Source organism: Oncorhynchus keta, chromosome 23 (genome assembly GCF_023373465.1).
Source record: "Oncorhynchus keta strain PuntledgeMale-10-30-2019 chromosome 23, Oket_V2, whole genome shotgun sequence".
Classification (NCBI taxonomy): Eukaryota; Metazoa; Chordata; class Actinopteri; order Salmoniformes; family Salmonidae; genus Oncorhynchus; species Oncorhynchus keta.
Genome location: NC_068443.1, coordinates 44,627,550 through 44,633,651, shown reverse-complemented (window position 1 = coordinate 44,633,651; position 6,102 = coordinate 44,627,550).

Sequence of the window (6,102 nt, the reverse complement as noted above, 5' to 3'; positions counted from 1 at the left end):
AAGCAGATGCTGAGCTACAGGACTGTTTAGCACAGACTAGAATAAGCAGATGCTGAGCTACAGGACTGTTTAGCACAGACTAGAATAAGCGGATGCTGAGCTACAGGACTGTTTAGCACAGACTAGAATAAGCGGATGCTGAGCTACAGGACTGTTTAGCACAGACTAGAATAAGCGGATGCTGAGCTACAGGACTGTTTAGCACAGACTAGAATAAGCAGATGCTGAGCTACAGGACTGTTTAGCACAGACTAGAATAAGCAGATGCTGAGCTACAGGACTGTTTAGCACAGACTAGAATAAGCAGATGCTGAGCTACAGGACTGTTTAGCACAGACTAGAATAAGCAGATGCTGAGCTACAGGACTGTTTAGCACAGACTAGAATAAGCAGATGCTGAGCTACAGGACTGTTTAGCACAGACTAGAATAAGCAGATGCTGAGCTACAGGACTGTTTAGCACAGACTAGAATAAGCAGATGCTGAGCTACAGGACTGTTTAGCACAGACTAGAATAAGCAGATGCTGAGCTACAGGACTGTTTAGCACAGACTAGAATAAGCAGATGCTGAGCTACAGGACTGTTTAGCACAGACTAGAATAAGCAGATGCTGAGCTACAGGACTGTTTAGCACAGACTAGAATAAGCAGATGACTGTTTAGCACAGACTAAGCAGATGCTGAGGACTGTTTAGCACAGACTAGAATAAGCAGATGCTGAGCTACAGGACTGTTTAGCACAGACTAGAATAAGCAGATGCTGAGCTACAGGACTGTTTAGCACAGACTAGAATAAGCAGATGCTGAGCTACAGGACTGTTTAGCACAGACTAGAATAAGCAGATGCTGAGCTACAGGACTGTTTAGCACAGACTAGAATAAGCAGATGCTGAGCTACAGGACTGTTTAGCACAGACTAGAATAAGCAGATGCTGAGCTACAGGACTGTTTAGCACAGACTAGAATAAGCAGATGCTGAGCTACAGGATTGTTTAGCACAGACTAGAATAAGCAGATGCTGAGCTACAGGACTGTTTAGCACAGACTAGAATAAGCAGATGCTGAGCTACAGGACTGTTTAGCACAGACTAGAATAAGCAGATGCTGAGCTACAGGACTGTTTAGCACAGACTAGAATAAGCAGATGCTGAGCTACAGGACTGTTTAGCACAGACTAGAATAAGCAGATGCTGAGCTACAGCACAGACTGTTTAGCACAGACTAGAATAAGCAGATGCTGAGCTACAGGACTGTTTAGCACAGACTAGAATAAGCAGATGCTGAGCTACAGGACTGTTTAGCACAGACTAGAATAAGCAGATGCTGAGCTACAGGACTGTTTAGCACAGACTAGAATAAGCAGATGCTGAGCTACAGGACTGTTTAGCACAGACTAGAATAAGCAGATGCTGAGCTACAGGACTGTTTAGCACAGACTAGAATAAGCGGATGCTGAGCTACAGGACTGTTTAGCACAGACTAGAATAAGCGGATGCTGAGCTACAGGACTGTTTAGCACAGACTAGAATAAGCGGATGCTGAGCTACAGGACTGTTTAGCACAGACTAGAATAAGCGGATGCTGAGCTACAGGACTGTTTAGCACAGACTAGAATAAGCGGATGCTGAGCTACAGGACTGTTTAGCACAGACTAGAATAAGCGGATGCTGAGCTACAGGACTGTTTAGCACAGACTAGAATAAGCGGATGCTGAGCTACAGGACTGTTTAGCACAGACTAGAATAAGCGGATGCTGAGCACTGTTTAGCACAGACTAGAATAAGCGGATGCTGAGCTACAGGACTGTTTAGCACAGACTAGAATAAGCAGATGCTGAGCTACAGGACTGTTTAGCACAGACTAGAATAAGCAGATGCTGAGCTACAGGACTGTTTAGCACAGACTAGAATAAGCGGATGCTGAGCTACAGGACTGTTTAGCACAGACTAGAATAAGCGGATGCTGAGCTACAGGACTGTTTAGCACAGACTAGAATAAGCGGATGCTGAGCTACAGGACTGTTTAGCACAGACTAGAATAAGCGGATGCTGAGCTACAGGACTGTTTAGCACAGACTAGAATAAGCGGATGCTGAGCTACAGGACTGTTTAGCACAGACTAGAATAAGCGGATGCTGAGCTACAGGACTGTTTAGCACAGACTAGAATAAGCGGATGCTGAGCTACAGGACTGTTTAGCACAGACTAGAATAAGCTACAGGATGCTGAGCTACAGGACTGTTTAGCACAGACTAGAATAAGCAGATGCTGAGCTACAGGACTGTTTAGCACAGACTAGAATAAGCAGATGCTGAGCTACAGGACTGTTTAGCACAGACTAGAATAAGCAGATGCTGAGCTACAGGACTGTTTAGCACAGACTAGAATAAGCAGATGCTGAGCTACAGGACTGTTTAGCACAGACTAGAATAAGCAGATGCTGAGCTACAGGACTGTTTAGCACAGACTAGAATAAGCAGATGCTGAGCTACAGGACTGTTTAGCACAGACTAGAATAAGCAGATGCTGAGCTACAGGACTGTTTAGCACAGACTAGAATAAGCAGATGCTGAGCTACAGGACTGTTTAGCACAGACTAGAATAAGCAGATGCTGAGCTACAGGACTGTTTAGCACAGACTAGAATAAGCAGATGCTGAGCTACAGGACTGTTTAGCACAGACTAGAATAAGCAGATGCTGAGCTACAGGACTGTTTAGCACAGACTAGAATAAGCAGATGCTGAGCTACAGGACTGTTTAGCACAGACTAGAATAAGCAGATGCTGAGCTACAGGACTGTTTAGCACAGACTAGAATAAGCAGATGCTGAGCAGGATGCTGCACAGCTAGCAGGACTGTTTAGCACAGACTAGAATAAGCAGATGCTGAGCTACAGGACTGTTTAGCACAGACTAGAATAAGCGGATGCTGAGCTACAGGACTGTTTAGCACAGACTAGAATAAGCAGATGCTGAGCTACAGGACTGTTTAGCACAGACTAGAATAAGCAGATGCTGAGCTACAGGACTGTTTAGCACAGACTAGAATAAGCAGATGCTGAGCTACAGGACTGTTTAGCACAGACTAGAATAAGCGGATGCTGAGCTACAGGACTGTTTAGCACAGACTAGAATAAGCGGATGCTGAGCTACAGGACTGTTTAGCACAGACTAGAATAAGCGGATGCTGAGCTACAGGACTGTTTAGCACAGACTAGAATAAGCGGATGCTGAGCTACAGGACTGTTTAGCACAGACTAGAATAAGCGGATGCTGAGCTACAGGACTGTTTAGCACAGACTAGAATAAGCGGATGCTGAGCTACAGGACTGTTTAGCACAGACTAGAATAAGCGGATGCTGAGCTACAGGACTGTTTAGCACAGACTAGAATAAGCAGATGCTGAGCTACAGGACTGTTTAGCACAGACTAGAATAAGCAGATGCTGAGCTACAGGACTGTTTAGCACAGACTAGAATAAGCAGATGCTGAGCTACAGGACTGTTTAGCACAGACTAGAATAAGCAGATGCTGAGCTACAGGACTGTTTAGCACAGACTAGAATAAGCAGATGCTGAGCTACAGGACTGTTTAGCACAGACTAGAATAAGCAGATGCTGAGCTACAGGACTGTTTAGCACAGACTAGAATAAGCAGATGCTGAGCTACAGGACTGTTTAGCACAGACTAGAATAAGCAGATGCTGAGCTACAGGACTGTTTAGCACAGACTAGAATAAGCAGATGCTGAGCTACAGGACTGTTTAGCACAGACTAGAATAAGCAGATGCTGAGCTACAGGACTGTTTAGCACAGACTAGAATAAGCAGATGCTGAGCTACAGGACTGTTTAGCACAGACTAGAATAAGCAGATGCTGAGCTACAGGACTGTTTAGCACAGACTAGAATAAGCAGATGCTGAGCTACAGGACTGTTTAGCACAGACTAGAATAAGCGGATGCTGAGCTACAGGACTGTTTAGCACAGACTAGAATAAGCAGATGCTGAGCTACAGGACTGTTTAGCACAGACTAGAATAAGCAGATGCTGAGCTACAGGACTGTTTAGCACAGACTAGAATAAGCAGATGCTGAGCTACAGGACTGTTTAGCACAGACTAGAATAAGCAGATGCTGAGCTACAGGACTGTTTAGCACAGACTAGAATAAGCAGATGCTGAGCTACAGGACTGTTTAGCACAGACTAGAATAAGCAGATGCTGAGCTACAGGACTGTTTAGCACAGACTAGAATAAGCAGATGCTGAGCAGGACTGTTTGCAGACTAGAATAAGCAGATGCTGAGCTACAGGACTGTTTAGCACAGACTAGAATAAGCAGATGCTGAGCTACAGGACTGTTTAGCACAGACTAGAATAAGCGGATGCTGAGCTACAGGACTGTTTAGCACAGACTAGAATGAGCAGATGCTGAGCTACAGGACTGTTTAGCACAGACTAGAATAAGGTTAGAGTTTCCACTTTCAAGGAGCGGGACACTGGTGCTTTGAAATGCTTTGTCTCACATCAACACCATCATCCCAGACAACTTGGATCCACTCCAATTCACATACGGCCCCAACAGATACACAGATGACGCAATGTCTATTGCACTCCACACTGTCCTCTCCCACCTGGACAATAGGAACGCTGTGAGAATGCTGTTCATTGACTATAGCTCAGTGTTCAACACCATTGAGCCCTACAAGCTCATCACTAAGCTCAGGACCCTAGGACTGAACACCTCCCTCTGTAACTGGATCCTCGATTCCTGACAGGCCCCCAACCACAGGTGGTAAGGGTAGCCAACAACACTTCCACCACTTTGACCCTCAACACGGTGGCCTCTCAGTGGTGCGTGCTTAGTCCCCTTCTGTAATCCCTGTTCACCCAAAACTGGGTGGCAGCGCACAACTCCAACACCATTGTTAAGTTTGCTGACGACAACACGGTAGTAGGCTTGATCACCGATGACGACGAGACAGCCTATAGGGAGGTGGTCAGTGACCTGGCTGTGTGGTGCTCGGACAACAACCTCTCCCTTAACTTCAGCAAGACAAAGGAGCTGATCGTGGACTACAGGAAATGGAGGGCCAAGCACGCCCTCATTCACATTGACGGAGCTGTAGTGGAGTGGGTCGAGAGCTTCAAGTTCCTCGGTGTCCACATTAATAAAGAATTATCATGGTCCACATACACCAACACAGTTGTGAAGAAGGCCACGACAATGCATCTTCCCCCTCAGGAGGATGAAACGATTTGGCATGGACCTTGAAAAAGTTCTACAGCTGCACAATTGAGAGAATCTTGACTGGCTGCATCATCGCTTGTTATAGCAAATGCTTGGCATCCAACCGCAAGGTGCTACAGAGGGCAGTGCGTATGGCCCAGTACATCACTTGGGCCGAGCTCGCTGCCATCCAGGACCTCTTTACCAGGCGGTGTCAGTGGAAGGCCCTATAAATTGTCAGACTCCAGCCACCCAAGTCATACTCTTCTCTCTGCTACCGCACAATAAGAGGTACCGGGGCACCATGTCTGGAACCAACAGGACCTTGAACCTCTTCTATCCCCAAGCCATAAAACTGCTAAATAGTTAACGAAATAGCTACCCGGACGATCTACATTGACCCTCTTTTGACTCATCACATACGCTGCTGCTACTGTTTATTATCTATCCTGTTATCTAGTGACTTTATTCCTAGTTATATGTACATATCTCCCTCAATTACCTTGTACCCCTGCACATCGACTTGGCACTAACTAGTACCCTGTGCATATAGCCATATACTCATTGTGTATTTATTCCTCATTTTTAAATTATTTCTCTTTTTTACTGGGAAGTTCCCATACGTAAGAATTTCACTGTTAGTCTACACATTTTGTTTACAAAGCATGTGACAAATACAATTTGATTTGAATTTACAGTCAAAATAATTTATTTCAAACATTTATACAATTTTGGCATAGGTGTGAGATGACGTGTGAGGGGCTGCAGGGGTTTCCGCTACGCCAGTGGGTGCTGCCCAGCCTGTTTTTTCTTCTTCTGATGGTGGATATAACGTTGAAGATCTGACGTTGTTTTAAAGGTAAAAAAAAATTGAAC